The following is a 20,082-nucleotide window of genomic DNA, read 5'->3' as shown; positions in this document are numbered from 1 at the left end:
TGTCAATGTTTAAACATTAGGGTGGAAGTAACATTTAAAAACTAGTAATAGTGACATGCAATTTATAGCAATGAAAGAGGATATAAAAATGTTAAGAGAAGAAAACAGTCAAAGCAGTAGGTGCCTGAAGGAATGGGAGAAGAAGGTGAAAAAAAGAAGTCAGATAAGGAAGCTGAGATTTCTTTTTTTTTTTAAGATTTTATTTATTTATTTGACAGAGAGAGAGAGACACAGCTTGAGAGGAACACAAGCAGGGGGAGTGGGAGAGGGAGAAGCAGGCTTCCCGCAGAGCAGGGAGCCCGATGCGGGGCTCGATCCCAGGACCCTGGGATCATGACCTGAGCGGAAGGCAGACGCTTAAGGACTGAGCCACCCAGGCGCCCCGGAAGCTGAGATTTCTAAAAATACCTATTTCATGAATTTGCCCAGGGCTAACCTTTCTTACATTGTGCTATCTATAAGTCAAATACCTTAAATTATAAATCAAGGAGGGTTAAAATTATATAGTTATCTTCATATTATCCTGAAGAAAAATGTGTAGGCAAAAAAAAAAAAAAATACATAAAAGATTAATGAAAATATCTGCCTCCAGTCCCCTAACATTTAAATCAAAGAATCAGGTTTATGAGTGGTACAACCCAATCCCATCTGTGGGATGATTTACAGGTGCGGAGGTAATCTATAAGGCAACAGGGAAGGCCACCAAAAGGGGATTTATAAATTAAAATCAATATGTGAATTTCACTCTGAAGCCTATAGTAGTTAGTGCTGATTGCAGAGCTCTGGTGAATGGCCTCTAAACCTGCTTTTACTCATAGATCACTACATTTTCCACAAGCAGGAGTTGAGGGACACTGTGTGCCTGGGAATTTTAGAGGGCAAAGTTATTCTGTGAAAGACTAGCTAACCTTGGAATATTTTCTGAAACACACACACACACACTGACTTAGAGATGAACACTGAGAGAAAAGAATTATTTTTTGTCTTTTCAAAAATGTATTTCTTTTTTGTTTGTTTGTTTTAAAATGATGTTTGAAAAAAAATAAATGGGTGGATAAAAAGCAAAAGCCACCAAATTGGCATTTTAATAGCTGACATGCAGGCTTGCTTTTATTTTCATGAAAAGCAACATTGTGAAATGATTAAATGCACCTACTCTGGAGCTAGGCTTCCTGAGTTTGAATATAGGATTGAAACAGTAGGGTTTGAGGATGTTATTTAACCTCTCTCCACTTAGGTGTCTTCTTCTGTAAAATGGGTATGATTTAGCATGCTACTGCTTCTCACCCCTCCTCATTTTTCAGCCATAATCAATTTAAAAAATTCTTGTTTAATTTTCAGAAATGTTTATGGATTTCAAACATTAAAAATTACATTTTTTACACAAATGGGATCTGATATACCTTGTGTTTTTCACTTAACAATATATCATTTTCAATCCTTCCATGTTAGTATAATGCAATCATTTTTTTAAACAGGTGCATACCAATCCATTTTATGGATAAACCATCCTTTTTTAACCTCAGGATGGAAATTTATCTGTTTACAATTTCTTGCTACTTGAAAAATTGATGGGAAGAGAAGTGGGAAATAGCTTTATACTTACCCAATTGCAAAGAGGTGTAAGTACATCTGCATAATGAGTTCTTAGATATGGTATTGCTGGGTCAAGGGGCTAGGAGGTTTGAAATGAAAATCTCCCCTTCAAATTTAAATTTTGTTACCTCCTATTTTCTATAAAGTGAGGAACTGGACGATCATGTATATTTGAATTGCGTATAACATAAAAGTGTCTAAGATTCTGGAAAGCTCTCTTCAGAATAAAATACATAGTGGGCGTATGATCTACTTATTTGTTTATATAGGCCATTTTCTCCTTCTCCTGGTTTTTAGCTGTGTTCTCAGAATCCATGCATTACTGGTAAGTGAGGAGTTGTTGCCTAACACGGTATGCGATGAAAATTTTATACTTTTCAAATATTCATTAGGTAATTGACTAATTCACCCTGGCAGTCTTTGAAGGGACAGACAATAAATGATAGCAACAAATATATTATGTTATGGAAAACATTGGCAAAATAGCTAACATTTGTTTATATTTGAATTTTACATTTCTCATATAAAATGTTTCCAAAGACATGTTACAAAAAAGTCAATATGTTAAATGAAAACGTTTATAATAATGAATACAAAACTTTCTACTGAAAAGGAAATCTTAGAGCTTTATGTAAGTAAATAATCTTAAATCTCTTCTTTACTTTCTTTGTCACTAAATTTATTGACACTTCTTACAGGATTTTGTTCTGTCAAGGTGTCCCTTTGCCATTGCACACAATTTTGACCATCTCTAAATCTTTTTTTTAAAGATTTTATTTATTTATTTGACAGAGAGAGACACAGAGGGAACACAAGCAGGGGGAGTGGGAGAGGGAGAAGCAGGCCTCCCACCCAGCAGGGAGCCCGATGCGGGGCTCGATCCCAGGACTCTGGGATTATGACCTGAGCCAAGGCAGACGCTTAACGACTGAGCCACCCAGGCGCCCCAGGCCATCTCTAAATCTTTATTTACATTTTTCTCCATCAACATCCTTTATCTACTAAGATAACCAACTCCTTCCAGGACTCTCAGATGAAGGGCTTAAGAAAAACTGGAGCAGGGGGCAAGAAGAATAGGGCAGTCCCATTCTTTACAAGACTTTAGTTTTTCCTTTACTCCGCTCTTTATGCATGTGAGAAAAAAGAAATCTGAAACATCCTGTTGTGTTTCTCTTTTTTCTTTTCCACTTCCCCCATTTGTCAAGTATTTTTATGTATTTCCTGGGACAACGATACACAGGAGAATAGTTTCTTTGTTTTATAACTAATCTCCAGTTAAAGTGTTTGAGATTACCATAAAATAATGATCTGAATCATTTAGAAATTGCTGAGTGCACATCGAGGTCTTAATGACAGAAGTGAATGACGGATTTGGTTTTGTCCTCCTCATAGTCTCTACATTCTCCTCATGCTTCCAAAGTTAATCTTCCTTAGGAATAAAAATTAAAGGATTACCAACTTTTACTTCATCAAACTTACTAAATATACTGATTATTACCTACTTTATGGTAGAGATATTTGGGCTTTCTCTACTTAGATCTCACCTACATATTAGAGTCCAGTGAAAGGATTGCTCTAAGGAATATAAACTCTGAGTTTAACTCAGCCTTTTTATGACTTGCTGGCAGTGCGGCATCTTGATAATTAATCTTTGAGTTTCGTTGATTGCATCTGTATTTGAGAGGATATTTTATAGTTTTGTTATGAAAGGGTATCAGGGGTTGAATGACCAGTTATGGCATTGAAAAACCTAAAATTTGTCTAGGAAAACTAAAGAGATTAATTCATTTATTTCTCCTCGAGATGTAGTACCATTCACTTTTTTTCCCCCCAGCCCATTTGATGAAAATATCAGGATAACAAAGGGATGGACACATACACTTTTTAATTCTTAGCATGATTTGAAGTACAGTCTATACTGAGAGTAATAAGGAACTTTTGTTTTTTTTACTAACCCCATCTGGAGACTTCCAGCTGAGATTACAATTTTCTAAGGTTAGAGGTAGATACTATCAATTACCAGCTGTTTCTTAGCTAGATAGTTTGAGTAGCTTTTAATGTCTTTAAATGCCAAATGATTGAAGATTAGTACTAATTATATGTAACATATTAAGCTACTGTAGATCTCTAATGTTAATAGTGACTAGCAGCAGTTTTTGAATTAGGCCAATATTTAGCACCTCATTAAATAAGCTTTTCACATCTTACTAGTAAGTTACAGATTTGACTTCAGTATCATGAAGCAGTTTTCCGGCCTGGGGAAAAAAAAGTAACCATAAACAATATCCTTTAAATCTCTTTCCAAAATTGGTAAATGAATAAAGAAGCTAATAGCCATTCGTTATTGTGATGAAAATATTACAAATTTCCTATGGTGAAACAACACTAAAAATTAGAACAACTATTATTTACTAAATGTTGGTGTTTAACATTTATAAGTTTCAGAGTTCATGCATGACTTCCCTATAATTAGAAAGATAAAAGATAAATTTTTAGATTTTTGAAGCTACCAGGCTACAGCAAGGATTAATAAAAGACTTAGTGGCAACTCTGTATGTCTGAGCTGGGATGGATGGGTCCAGGGAAAGAGCCCAGCTGGGTTGGATCCTGTAACCCTCCTGAGTGCCTAACATGGATGAGCACTGTTTTACATAGATAATCTCATTTAATTGCCAAAATATACTTTCATATTATATTTGTTTCAAAAGAGTAAGAGAGGATATAAAGCAACTTGTTTGGGGAATTTAGTCAACAACCCATGGATGTCTAACTCTAAAGTTCATTTATTTTCATTAAACTATAGGACCTTCCAAAAGATGAAGAGGAACAAACTGTTTTAAAAGTTAAGACCAGGGGCGCCTGGGTGGCTCAGTCGTTAAGCGTCTGCCTTCGGCTCAGGTCATGATCCCGGGGTCCCGGGATCGAGTCCCGCATCGGGCTCCCTGCTCGGCGGGAAGCCTGCTTCTCCCTCTCCCACTCCCCCTGCTTGTGTTCCTGCTCTCGCTGTCTCTCTCTCTGTCAAATAAATAAAATCTTTAAAAAAAAAAAAAAAAAAAAAAAGTTAAGACCAGTGAACCTAAAACCCAATCTGCAATATAATGTCAATTTGTTGACTCAAAATACTTTTACATACTGCATTCTATGTGTCTGGCACTGTGCTAAGAATTATTGGGGGGATGAGAGGTTAACAGTACATCCTAGAACCAGTTCTTGACTTGAGTCAATTTGTTCCCAGAGTCCTACCTCTTTTTTTTTTTTTTAAGATTTTATTTATTTTAAGAGAGAGAGCATGAGCAGGAGGCAGGGAGAGGGAGAAGCAGGTTTCCCACTGAGCAGGGAGCCCGATGCAGGGCTCGATCCCAGGATCCTGGGATCATGACTAGAGCCAAAAGCAGACACTTAAGGACTGAGCCACCCAGGCCACCCTAGAACACTCCTTTAAATTGGAATGTAGTGGCCCAGACTCCAATGCCCAGCTTTCATACGATCTCTCGATTTTCTTAATGCAAATAAAAAGGAGTTTCAAGTCTGCTAGGGTGTCTGCCTTAAGCTCGGGTCATGATCCCCCAGTCCTGGAATGGAGTCAGCGTCTGGCTTCCTGCTCAGCGGGAAACCTGCTTCTCCCTCTCCCACTACCCCCTGCTTGTGTTCCCTCTCTCACTGTCTCTCTCTCTGTAAATAAATAAAATCTTTAAAAAAAAAAATAAAAAATATAAAGGAGTCTTCTAGTCTTTCCTGAATGGTATGTCCTACTATATTAACCTCAATAAAGACAAGCTCAAGAATTTGTAAGGGCAGATACTATTAAGTGTGTCCCACTAACGTTTCCCAGTTAAAAAAGTCAGAACACAGTGTATTAGGACTAACTCACAAGAAAAAAAAATAATTTATAAAAATCCAGTAAATTATTTCGTGATTAGCTGTGTAGAATTATTAGAATACTAAATGCCAGGCACCTGGGTGGCTCAGTTGGTTAAGCGACTGCCTTCGGCTCAGGTCATGATCCTGGAGTCCTGGGATCGAGTCCCGCATCGGGCTCCCTACTCAGCAGGGAGTCTGCTTCTCCCTCTGACCCCCCCCCATGCTCTCTCTATCTCATTCTCTCTCAAATAAATGAATAAAATCTTTAAAAAAAACAAAAAACAAAGAATACTAAATGCCTATCTATGTAAAAGTAAGTTGGACCTTAGAGACCAGTCTGAATAATGAGAGTTATTTTCTTCTTACAATTGTGTTATAAAGCAATTTTGTTAAAAAACATATATATTGTTTAAAAAAAGAGATGTTTCCTCTTAAAAATTAAATTTTGTTTTACTTTTGCAATTATGAATTTTTAGCATATATTAAATAATGAATATGTGTGAAATAAATTTTACTTTTTATTTTAATCATATAAAAATGTTTACATTTTCATAGAAATGCTTTAGCTAAAGAAATATGTATAATACTTAAAGCAGTTAATATTTAAAAGTCACATATTTACACTAGATGGACACTGTAGAAACTTCAGCTCTAAAACTGTATTTTCCTAGGGTGCCTGGGTTGCTCAGTTGGTTAAGCAACCAACTTTCGACTTCAGCTCAAATCATGATCTCAGGGTCATGAGATTGAGCCCCACAGCAGGCTCCGTGCTCAGCAGGGAGTCTGCTTCTCTCCCTCTCTCTCTGCCCCACCCCCCAATTATGCACACTTTCTCTTTCTCTCAAATAAATAAATAATTTTAAAAAATATTAAAATTGTATTTCCCTAAGAATTATAAAATGTGAAGATTAAATACTTATTTAACATAAAATCCACTTTTTTATTGGACCTATGCAAGGGTTATAGGTAACTAGGAAATCATATTGTAATTTAAAGGGATTAAATTTCTCACATATTGCTAAACCAAAGGGAAAAACAACTCTAGTTTAGAGTGGCTGCTAGAATACAAACTCTGTCCTTCTCTGTAAACATTTTACCTTCAACTTCTTACCTTTGGAAACACGGGTTCCATTCTCACTCATTTACTTATTTACTCTGGACAGCTTCTGGTGAATGACCCAAGTCAACATCTTTGCCTTTCCTGTGAACAAACCAGCTGGAACCAAAGGCTCAGCACCCATCCCTCCCCATCCATAGAGATTTCATACAGACAGCTCATCTTTCCACAGGAACTGGGATCCTCAAAGCTTCTAGGTTTGGAGAAGTTGTTTTTTCCCCAAGGTCTACCTGAATTAGCTGGCACATAATCCCGGACAGCTTGGTGCCTGGGTCCAAAATGCATATTCTCCCCATACAAGATGACTTTTATTCTAGAACCATACAAAGAGAGAGAGATGGGGTCCCTCTGATAGAAACTCTTCTGTCTCTGAATTCCAATCCCTATCAAGCAATGCTCCTCATGTTTGCCAAAGACACTGGTAACAGCTAATAGTAAGAGTTTGGATTCTTTCAGATCACTCACACAAAATTCAAATGAAAATCCAGTAATGTATATACACACAATTTTAAAAAATTGCTCTCTCAAATACTAAACATGAAAGTATGACTGTTTTATGCTCTAGAAGTTCTCTGGTCATCACTAGATCCTCTAAATGTTTTATTTGTACCTCAGGTGTCCCAGTGTACAATTGTTTGGCCTGGGGAAAGACACAAAAGCACAATATGTATGAATATTTAAATTTTTAAAAATCTGACTAAACTTTTAAATAAAATATGTTCTATTTTCCTACTTTGACTGATAGACTTCTATAATAACATGGAAGGAAGGCCAGGTTTGAATTTAGAATTTTCCGACTCTTTAGATTCCAGGTAGCTAACTGAAAAAATGATGAAGTCAGATCCCTGTAAGAGAAAATCTCTTACAACATCTTATTGATACTTTCACCATTGAACAGAAAGTAGCATAAGAGACTAATTCCCCAATGTGAGACTTTTTAGATCAAAAGAAGGCTAAGATTGAGACCCAGTATCCTGTCCTTCTTCAAAAGGATGCCAAGATCAGGTCCTTATTCCCCAGTTCACAAGATCTGTTATTGTGAAAAAAACCTCTTGGCTTACCCAAAGGAAGATAAATAAGAGGCAGAATCTCTGGTATGACAGAGCTCTCGAGTACAATTTCTGTGTATGGGCACAAGCCTCTCCCTTTGTACGTTGCTGAATGATCTGGAGAAGCTTAACCTGTGGACTATTCTGCTCATGAATTCCAACCTTCACCAACCACTGCTGCTGTTGCTTGTTCCACACTATTTACTTAACGAATTTTTGTTAAGTAATTTTGAAAAATTTTAAATCTGTGCATTTACAAAATGACATTTATATCAGGCACATTCCTCTTAAAATATAAATATAACTTTCAGAAATTACCTAGTTCTATATCTCTATGCCTTTTTATATTAGCAATGACTTCCTAGCAATGTATTTTGGAAGCTAAGTTTTTTTTTTTTATTGTGTTATGTTAATCACCATACATTACAGACTTAGTTTTTGACGTAGTGTTCCATGATTCACTGTTTGGTTATAACACCCAGTGCTCCATTCAGTACGTGCCCTCTTTAATACCCATAACCAGGCTAACCCATCCCCCCACCTCCCTCCCCTCTAGAACCATGTTTGTTTCTCAGAGTCCATCGTCTCTCATGGTTCGTCTCCCGCTCCGATTTTCCCCCCTTCATTTTTCCCTTCTTACTACCTCCTTTTTTTTTTTTACATGTAATGTATTATATGTTTCAGAGGTACAGGTTGGTGATTCAACAGTCTTACACAATTCACAGCGCTCACCATAGCACATACCCTCCCCAGTGTCTATCACACAGCCACCCCATCCCTCCCGCCCCACCCCCAACTCCAGCAACCCTCAGTTTTTTTCCCGAGATTAAGAATTCCTCATATCAGTGAGGTCATATGATACATGCCTTTCTTTGTTTGACTTATTTCTCTCAGCATAACACCCTCCAGTTCCATCCACGTCATTGCAAATGGCAAGATCTCATTCCTTTTGATGACTGCATAATATTCCATTGTATATATATACCACTTCTTCTTTATCCATTCATCTGTCGATGGACATCTTGGCTCTTTCCACAATTTGGCTATTGTGGACATTACTGCTATAAACATCAGGGTGCACGTATCCCTTTGGAACACTACTTTTGTATCTTTGGGGTAAATACCCAGTAGTGCAATTGATAGGTCATACGGTAGCTCTATTTTCAACTTTTTGAGGAACCTCCATACTGTTTTCCAGAGTGACTGCACCAGCTTGCATTCCCACGAACAGTGTAGGAGGGATCCCTTTTCTCCACATCCCCGCAACATCTGTCATTTCCTGACTTGTTAATTTTAGCCATTCTGAATGGTGTGAGGTGGTATCTCATTGAGATTTTGATTTGGATTTCCCTGATGCCGAGCGATATTGAGCACTTTTTCATATGTCTGTTGGCCATTTGGATGTCTTCTTTGGAAAAATGTCTGTTCATGTCTTCTGCCTATTTCTTGATTGGATCATTTGTTCTTTGGGTGTTGAGTTTGATAAGTTCTTTCTAGATTTTGGATACTAGCCCTTTATCTGATATGTCATTTGCAAATATCTTCTCCCATTCTGTCGGTTGTCTTTTGGTTTTGTTGACTGTTTCTTTTGCTGTGCAAAAGCTTTTTATCTTGATGAGGTCCTAATAGCTCATTTTTGCCCTTGCTTCCCTTGCCTTTGGCAATGTTTCTAGGAAGAAGTTGCTGTGGCTGAGGTCGAAGAGGTTGCTGCCTGTGTTCTCCTTTAGGATTTGGATGGACTCCTCTCTCACATTGAGGTCTTTCAACCGTTTGGAGTCTATTTTTGTGTGCGGTGTAAGGAAATGGTCCAGTTTCATTCTTCTGCATGTGGCTATCCAATTTTCCCAACACCATTTGTTGAAGAGACTTTTCCCATTGGACATTCTCTCCTGTTTTGTCGAAGATTAGTTGACCATAGAGTTGAGAGTCCATTTCTGGGTTCTATATTCTGTTCCATTGATCTATGTGTCTGTTTTTGTGCCAGTACCATACTGTCTTGATGATTACAGCTTTGTAATAGAGAGTTTGAAGTCCGGTATTGTGATGCCACCAGCTTTTCTTTTCTTTTTCAACATTCCTCTGGCTATTTGGGGTCCTTTCTGGCTCCATACAAATTTTAGGATTATTTGTTCCATTTCCTTGAAAAAAGTGGATGGTACTTTGATAGGGATGGCACTGAATGTGTAGATTGCTCTAGGTAGCATTGACATCTTCACAATATTCGTTCTTCCAATCCATGAGCATGGAACCTTTTTCCATTTCTTTGTGTCTTCCTCAATTTCTTTCATGAGTATTTTATAATTTTCTGAGTACAGATTCTTTGCCTCTTTGGTTAGATTTATTTTTAGGTATCTTATGGTTTTGGGTGCAATTGTAAATGGGATCAACTCTTTAATTTCTCTTTCTTCTGTCTTGTTGTTGGTGTATAGGAATGCAACTGACTTCTGTGCATTGATTTTATATCCTGCCACTTTACCAAATTCATGTATGAGTTCTAGCAGTTTTGGGGTGAAGTCTTTGGGTTTTCCACATAAAGTATCATATCATCTGCAAGGAGTGAGAGTTTCAATTCTTCTTTGCTGATTTGGATGCCTTACTTCTTTTTGTTGTCTGATCGATGTGGCTAGGATTTCTAATACTATGTTGAATAGCAGTAGTAATAGTAGACATCCCTGCCAATTTCCTGACCTTAGGGGGGAAGCTCTCAGTTTTTCCCCATTGAGAATGATATTCACTGTGGGTTTTTCATAGAGGGAGTTATGATATTGAGGTATGCACACTCTATTCCTATACTCTGAAGAGTTTTGATCGAGAAAGTATGCTTTACTTTGTCAAATGCATTTTCTGCATCTATTGAGAGGATCATATGGTTCTTGTTCTTTTTTTTATTAATGTATTGTATCAAATTGATTGATTTGTAGATGTTGAACCAACCTTGCAGCTCAGGGATAAATCCCACTGGGCATGGTGAATAATCATTTTAATGCACTGTTGGATCCTACTGGCTAGTATTTTGGTGAGAATTTTGGCATCCATGTTCATCAAGGATATTGGTCTGTAATTCTCCTTTTTGATGGAGTCTTTGTCTGGTTTTGGGATCAAGCTAATGGTGGCCTCATAAAATGAGTTTGGAAGTTTTGATTCCATTTCAAATTTTTGGAACATTTTCAGAAAAATAGTTATTAATTCTTGTTTAAATGCTTGGTAGAATTCCCCTGGGAAGCCATCTGGCCCTGGGCTCTTGTTTGTTGGGAGATTTTTGATGACTGCTTCAATTTCCTTAGTGGTTATAGGTCTGTTCAGGTTTTCTATTTCTTCCTGGTTCAGTTTTGGTAGTTGATACATCTCTAGGAATGCATCCATTTCTTCCAGGTTATCTAATTTGCTGGCATAGAGTTGCTCATTATATGTTCTTATAATTGTTTGTATTTCTTTGGTGTTGGTTGTGATCTCTGCTCTTTCACTCATGATTTTGTTGATTTAGGTCATTTCTCTTTTCTTTTTGATAAGTCTGGCCAGGGGTTTATCAATCTTATTAATTCTTTCAAAGAACCAGCTCCTAGTTTCTTTGATCTGTTCTACTGTTCTTTTGGTTTCCATTTTATTGATTTCTGCTCTGATCTTTATTATTTCTCTTCTCCTGCTGGGTTTAGGCTTTATTTGCTGTTCTTTCTCCAGCTCCTTTGGGTGTAGGGTTAGGTTGTGTACTTGAGACCTTTCTTGCTTCTTGAGAAAGGCTTGTATTGCTATATACTTTCTTCTTAGGATCACGTTTGCTGCATCCCAAAGATTTTGAATAGTTGTGTTTTCATTTTCCCTGGTTTCCATGAAAATTTTTAATTCTTTTTTAGTTTCCTGGTTGACGCATTCATTCTTTAGTAGGATGCTCTTTAGCTCCATGTATTTGAGTTCTTTCTGACTCTCCTCTTATGATTGAGTTCTAGTATCAAACCATTGTGGTCTGAAAATATGCAGGGAATTATTCCTATCTTTTGGTATCGGTTGAGACCTGATTTGTGACCTAGGATGTGATCTATTCTGGAGAATGTTCCAGGGGCACTAGAGAAGAATGTGTATTCTGTTGTTTTTGGAAGGAATGTTCTGAATATATCTGTGAAGGCCATTTGGTCCAGTGTGTCATTTAAAGTCTTTATTTCCTTGTTGATCTTTTGCTTAGGTGATCTGTCCATTTCAGTGAGGGGTGGTGTTAAAGTCCCCTACTATTATTGTATTGTTGTCATTGTGTTTCTTTGCTTTTGTTATTAATTGGCTTATATAATTGGGTACCTCCATGTTAGAATATATATTTACAGTTGTTAGATCTTCTTGTTGGATAGACCCTTTAAGTTTGATAGAGTGTCCTTCCTCATCTCTTATTATAGTCTTTAGTTTAAAATCTAATTTGTCTGGTATAAGGATTTCCACCCCACCTTTCTTTTGGTGTCCATTGGCATGGTAAATTGTTTTCCATCCCTTCACTTTCAATCTGGGGGTATCTTTGGGTCTAAAATGAGTCTGTTGCAGACAGCATATTGATGGGTCTTGTTCTTTTATCCAATCTGATACACTGTGTCTTTCGATTGAGGCATTTAGCCCATTTTACATTCAGGGTAACTATTGAAATATATGAATTTTAGTGCCATTGTATTGCCTGTCAGGTGACTGTTACTGTATATTGTCTGTGTTCCTTTCTAGTCTATGTTACTTTTAGGCTTTCTCTTTGCTTAGAGGACCCCTTTCAATATTTCTGTTAGGGCTGGTTTCATGTTTGCAAATTCCTTTAGTTTTTGTTTGTCCTGGAAGATTTTTATCTCTCCTTCTATTTTCAATGACAGCCTAGCTGGATATAGTATTCTTGGCTGCATATTTTTCTCATTTAGTGCTCTGAATATATCCTGCCAGTCCTTTCTGGCCTGCCAGGTCTCTGTGGATAGGTCTTCTGCCAATCTAATGTTTCTACCATTGTAGGTTACAGATCTCTTGTCCTGAGGGGCTTTCAGGATTTTCTCTTTGTCTCTGAGACTCATAAGTTTTACTATTGGATGTTGGGGTGTTGACCTATTTTTATTGACTTTGAGGGGGTTTCTCTGTGTCTCCTGGATTTTGATGCCTGTTTCCTTCCTCAAATTAAGGAAATTCTCTGCTATAATTTGCTCCAATATATACCTTCAGCCCCTGTCTCTCTTCTTCTTCTGGGTTCCCAATTATTCTATTTTTGTTTCATCTTATGGTATCACTTATGTCTCAAATTCTGCCCTCATGATCCAGTAGTTGTTTATCTCTCTTTTTTTCAGCTTCCTTATTTTCCATCATTTGGTCTTCTATATTACTAATTCTCTCTTTTGCCTCATTTATCCTAGCAGTTAGAGCCTCCATTTTTTATTGCACCTCATTAATAGCCTTTTGATTTCAACTTGGTTAGAGTTTAGTTCTTTTAGTTCTCCAGAGAGCATTTCTCTAATATCTTCCATGCTTTTTTTCAAGGTCAGCTAGTATCTTTAAAATCATCATTCTGAACTCTAGTTCTGACATCTTTCTAATGTCTGTATTGATTAGGTCCCTGGCAGTCAGTAGTGCCTCTTGTTCTTTTTTTTTCTTTCGTGGTGATTTTTTCCATCTTGTCATTTTGTCCAGAGGACAATAGACAATTGAGAGAACAGAATGTTAACAGGGTAACAACATCCCAAGAAAAATATACACTAAACAAATCAGAAGGGACCTGAAACCAGGGGAAAAGAAAGGGAAAGAAAGAAAAAAGAAAAAAAAAGAAAAAGAAAAAAGATTTAAAAAAAGAATATGAACCAATATGATCAGGCTGGTGCATAGATCAGGGCCACACACTAGATTTTGGGCTTATTTTGGTCTGTTAGAAGAAAGTGCCTCCCAAAATTTTAAAGCCATACACTAGAGATTTCGAGTATATGTTGGTCTGTTAGAAGAAACTGTATCCCAAAATTTTATTTTTTTTATTATTTTTTTTATTTTTATTTATTTATTTATTAGAGAGTGAGCGAAGGAGAAACAGCATGAGAGAGGAGAGGGTGAGAGGGAGAAGCATGCTCCCCACTGAGCCAGGAGCCTGACGTGGGACTCGATCCCAGGACCCCGGGATCATGACCTGAGCCAAAGGCAGTCGCTTAACCAACTGATCCACCCAGGCACCCTGTATCCCAAAATTTTAAAGAGAAAACAACTTATATATATTCCAAAAATAAGGTTAACTACTTGGAAGGGATAGAATATGACTCTAAAAATGAAAAATAAAAAAGATTTTTTAAAAAGGGGATTGATAAGTTGTTGGTTGAAAAAGGGAAAAAGGAAAATCAAAAAAAAAAGAAAAAGAAAATTAAAAAAATAACTTTGAAAGACTAAAGAATCATGGGAAAAAAAGCCATGAATTCTATGTGCAGTATGCCCCTAGCGCTGGAGTTCTACCGTTCTCATTGATTAGTAAACTTGGCCTGGGCTCCGCCTCTGCAGCCAGCTTCCCTGCTCCGATACCTGGGAGCTCTGCCATACTCAGGCACCCCCGGTCTTTCTGTGACCCCAAGGGTCCTGAGACCACACTGTTCCACCCCCTGCTTAGCCACTGGAGCGACGTCACTCAGTGGAGCCGACTTCTAAAAGTTCTGATTTTGTGCTCTGCTGCTCTATCACTTGCCGGTAGCAGCTGACAGAGGCCCCCTTCCCTGCCATCTATCCTCCCGAATATCGCCTCGGATTCACTTCTCCACACATCCTACCTTCCAGAAAGTGGTCGCTTTTCTGTTCAAAGAATTGCTGCTATTCTTTTCTTTGATCTCTTGTTGAGTTCGTAGGTGTTCAGAATTGTTTGATCCTTATCCCGCTGAATTCCTGGGACCAGAAGAAATTTAGGTCTTCTACTCTTTTTTTTTTAATATTTTTTATTTATTTATTTGAGAGAGAGAGAATGAGAGAGAGAGCACATGAGAAGGGGGAGGGTCAGAGGGAGAAGCAGACTCCCCGCTGAGCAGGGAGCCCAATGCAGGACTCGATCCAGGGACTCCAGGATCATGACCTGAGCTGAAGGCAGTCGCTTAACCAACTGAGCCACCCAGGCGCCCTAGGTCTTCTACTCTTCTGCCATCTTGCTCCTCTCCCTTCTAAGCCTAATGGTTTCATGGTGCCATTCTTGAGTCCAAGTCTGAGAGAATGGCACTAATTCAATACTTGACAGAATAAATCTGCTCAAATGACAAGATTTATTTTGCATCGAAAGATATAAGATGAACATAGACAAATGCTACAGTTGAAAGACCCACTATTCATCTTCTGTTCCTCAGGGAGAAGTAAACAAAGTAATATCAACAGGCAGTACTGAAGCTATATCTTAAGAATCCCAAATAAGACCCCTGGTTTTGGTATCTTCCCCTGCCATGAGGGTTTTAAAGTACCCAAGAACAACTTTTATTACCAGTAAATCGAGACTTAACAACTGGATTCAGTGTTCTAAATTCTTAATACCATATCTTCAGGCAGCTTTTCTTATATGCTCTTGAGTTATATGACCCAACGAGTTTTTAACTGTGTGCATTTCAAGTCTCCTTGTACGTTGTTCCTTTCATGAACCATTACCATGTGCTAGCATCAACCAGAGTCCCTCCTCTTTTGTATGTTTGATACCTTTAACTCACATATCATTTAAATAAATAAATTCATGGTTAACAAATGCTGAAAACCATTATTTTATTTCCTATTTTATCAACACACAAATCCAGTGGCCAAATCATTTACTTAAAAGGGTTAAATTGGTCTTTGTGCCTTCTCTTCTGTATTTCATAGTTTTGCTGCCATTTTACAAATGTGTCTCATTTTTGTGTTGGCAACTGAATTGACTCACCAGTTGGAAAGAGCTTCAAGCTGCTTAAATACTATGTCTCCCAAATTTGGGGGATACCAAGTGTCCTCCCTGGTATCTTCCTTAGAGTCTTGCTTTGTAAAACCTATCGTATTATTGTATGACAACAATACACTAATAGTTTCTAAATGAGCTAGTTAATACATTATTCTTGTAAAATAACAAGACACCAACTCTTAAGAATGGGGGATGATACTAAGCCAGTCAGTGAGGCAAGTTTGAAAGGCATTAAGAAGGGAAGGGCATATTCCATGTATATATATACCACATCTTCTTTATCCATTCATCTGTTGATGGACATCTTGGCCCTTTCTATAGTTTGGCTATTATTATGCAGCCATCAAAAGGAATGAAATCTTGCCATTTGCAATGATGTGGATAGAACTGGAGGGTATTATGCTGAGTGAAATAAGTCAATCAGAGAAAGACATGTATCATATGATCTCACTGATATGAGGAATTCTTGATCTCAGGAGACAAACTGAGGGTTGCTGGAGTGGTGGGGGGTGGAAGGGATGAGGTGGCTGGGTGATAGACGTTGGGGAGGGTATGTGTTATGGTGAGCACTGTGAATTGTGTAAGACTGTTGAATCACAGACCTGTATCTCTGAAATAAATAATACATTATATGTTAAAAAAAAAAAAAAAGAAGATAATAAGAAGGGAAAAACGAAGGGGGGGGTGGAAATTGAAGAGGGAGACGAACCATGAGAGACTATGGACTCTGAGAAAGAAACTGAGGGTTCTAGAGGGGAGGTTGGTGGGGGGATGGGTTAGCCTGGTGATGGGTATTAAAGAGGGCATGTATTGAATGGAGCACTGGGTGTTATACGCAAACAATGAATCAGGGAACACTACATCAAAAACTAATGATGTAATGTATGGTGATTAACATAACATAATAAAATTTTTAAAAAATGAAAAACAAAGAAGGGAAGGGCAATAATTTTTCTTAGTTGAAAATGGGCCCCAAAAGATAAGTGTCTACACATATTTCTACTTGCACCAGTATTGCTTGAGCATGCCTGTTGCTCTATACCCTTGAAAACACAGGTATTTCAAATCTTCAGCTACACTACCCACACATTTTCCATTGACCTAAATTCTTCTTTCTGTCTGTTCTTTATTCTACAACCCAAGTTCACCTGAATGTCAATAGGATGATCTTAAAATAAAACAAACTGGGTTATTTCAGTCCTTTATAGCCTATTAAGATACACTAAATATTATCAGAATTTTTTCTATTTAAATTTCAAAAGCTCAAAGTCTTGTTACTAAAATGACAAATAATGTGTGAGAAGAGTATTGAAGGAGAGCACACAGTCTGCCACTAATGAATACACCCCAGCCAGGGTGGTGATCAGGTCCCGCCTGGCAAAGAGCAGAAATACAGTCAAATATTAACTTCTGGAGTGAAAAGAAGAGCTCTTGAGGTAAAGATTATTATGCACTGAAAATATCCCTCCTACAAGATGCTTCTTTCTTTTGCCCCTAGGAAGACGGGGAGAATCCACTAAACAAGAAGGGCAGTGCCTGTAGACACAGGTTATTTATGAATGCCAATTATGCCCCAGAGAGTTAATTTGATTTCTCTTATGCTTCACAAAGATTATAAGGTAAAGGAAGTGTCTTTTATTTCAGTTTCTTAAAAAGAGATCTTAGCTGATCACAGCTCATAGTTATAAACACAGGATTAAACCTAGGTGTTGCTTTGATGTTACTAAAGAAAATTGACATTTTACATATCACTTTGTTAGACTGATATTAATTAAATCATGATGGTAATTTTCATGCCTTCTTATTTTCTTGATTCTTCCTTTAAAAGAAAAAAAAAAAAGAACATCATGAGTCAATTCATCCTTCTTCACTTCCCCAAAGGAAAAAAATGATTTTTAAAAACTTCAGTATTTAAATTAATAAGCAAGATTCACTTTATAAACAGGTTTTGTTGTTTGCTGACAACTTCTAACTTCACTCCAGGGTGATATTTTGGAATTTTAAAAACTCTTTTCTTTAAGCTACTGATTTTCATGATCTTTAATAAGTTGAAAATCATAATTCAAAGGAAATAAAATGTATGAAAAAGAATGAATTTAGCGATGAAATTGATTTTTTTTTATCCACCTTTGTCCTTGAAAGTACATCTGGGCCATTATATGGTGATATTAATCAATACCCAGTTAGACCCCAAATCGGTTAAAACATGCTTTTATGCTTTCTTATGGAAAGAGCAGAGAAAGGTCCCATTTTTCATATATGACCCGACAACATTATGCTTTATAAGAAAGAGTCTTTCCCATTTTCCGCCTAAACAGCAATCTCTGCCTGCAGCTGTTCTATTTGAGTAACCTGATTAAAACTGAATGATAACTTTTTTCCAAGTCTTTACTGTATTTATGATTGCTACAATAAATGGCCACAATCTTCTTTCTCCAGATAGGATATTTTCCCTGAAGAAGCTCAACATCTTTTAACTCTTAGTTCTGAAGACTTTTCTTTTCTAGGCAGTTACTGGAGATTTTTTGATCAAAGCATCTTTTATAACCAATGGCTCCCCTCATCATTAAATTAGCTAAATAAGTGGTATATAGCCCTATCCATCGAAAAGGATTGCATTAATGGATTTGAGAGGAACGACATAAATAAGTAGGGCACTGGGATCAAAATTGTTCCAGAAATACTTTTTTAAGACTTGTTCTCAGATATTTATTTAAGAGATAATGTCCCTGGAAAGAAATGTTGCCCTTGGATAATGTTTTCTTGCTTACAAGTAAATATTGAGGTAAAGCCAAGACATCTATTTTCTAAGGTTACAAAAACAAAAAACAAAACCAACCCCCCCCCAAAAAAACAAAAACAAAACAACACCTTTGCTTCAAAATAATTGTTGAAAATATAACTTGTACTAAATGTAAATTCGTGAGGGTCATGATCACAGGTGCCTAGAAACAGTTTTGCATTTTATCTTCATTGTTTATTTAGCATACTGTCTGCCAACTTGTGGGCACTTAACACAACTTGGTGAAATTAACATCTCTTATGACAAAATAAAGTCATAAACTAATTAGGGATAACTGGTAAAATACGTAAAACAAAATCTTTAGGTACACAATATGCAGATGTGTGAAACTTAGTTATTTCTTAACAAATTCAAGGATGTCTTTAATACATTAGGGAAAACCTTGGTTTAACCAAAAGTGATTTTTATTTTTTAAGAAGTATAAGTATGACCCAATTAATAAAGGACTAAGAGCCCTCTATTTTCTGATTGTTTTTAGCATTTTTCTCTTTTAATGAGAACATATGCAAGATGGAGGGGAGAATAATGAAGATATCAGGCTCTCTTACTGCCGAACTAGAGACATTGTGAAATATATTGAGTGACAGAGAATATGTTGATATGCTGCAGCAAAACACATCCAGCTGCTGTCATGAGAGGACTGCTCCAAAGCTTTCAATGCCTATGCTTTTTCTGAAAACCCCTTTCCGTTATCTAGAACCTTGATTATCTTACTGTTTCCTATTGGCCTTTAACCTTGCCACATTCCCCTCTGTATCACGTCTGTCGAATTTAGATGATAAATCAAGAGCTAGGAACTTTTTCTCTGACATTGTAGTATTCAATGATCATATACATACTTTCATTCTCTAGACAAATATTTTTGTGGGGAAGTATTGTGAGCCACGCACTGTGTTAAACACTGGAATGTGATAACTAAAGATAGATATTACCCCTTCTCACCGGGTAATGATCTGTTGGGAGAGAATGGCAAGTGCAACAACTACAATACAATGTGATACTTGTGTTAAATGTCATAGAAAGACTTCTAGAAAAGTAAAACCAGAGAATCTGGGAAAACAGAAAGCATCTAAGAAGAAAAACAATGTCTAATGTGAGGTCCAAAATGCATGTACTGTTTGCTCAGACAAATGCAGCATAAAGTAGGAGTAGGTAAGAGAGTTTCTTAATGGAAGTTTAAAGTTCTATATAGCTAGAGTGTAGAGAGTAAATTAGGAATGACTAGAAATAATGCAGGAGAAATAAGCAATATACATATCATGGAATACTCTGTAGGCTGACTTTTTTCTGAGTACAATAGGGAGTCCTCAATAACTTGAGGAACAGAGAATTGACTCACCAGACTTGGATCGTAGTAAAATCAGCCTGGATGCACTGCAGAAAATGGATTAAATGTAGAGTCAAAGGTAATAATTAGGAGTCTTTTGTAGCAATCCTAGTAAGAAATAAAGGTGGTCTGACCTTAGAAAGATGGAAGAGGATTTTTTTTTAGCTGGTGGAATGGTAAGCTTATTCATTAGGAAAACCAAATAACCATTGTACAGTTTCCTGCAGTAGGAAAAAGTAAGATAATTATGGATTTTTATGAAGCATTTATAGATGCCCTATTATTAGTTTGATGCATAGACAAAAATTTAATTTATCCTTCATAATTACCTTTCAATGTAGTTATTAGTTTTATCATTTGAAAAACTGACTGCCTGAGGTTACACATCTAGTAAGTGATAAAGTCGGGATTCTAATCCAGGAGTGTCTGATTCCAAAGTTCACACTTTTCCCT

This window comes from Neomonachus schauinslandi, chromosome 13 (assembly GCF_002201575.2).
Source record: "Neomonachus schauinslandi chromosome 13, ASM220157v2, whole genome shotgun sequence".
Taxonomy (NCBI): Eukaryota; Metazoa; Chordata; class Mammalia; order Carnivora; family Phocidae; genus Neomonachus; species Neomonachus schauinslandi.
Note: the sequence above shows the minus strand (reverse complement) of the source record.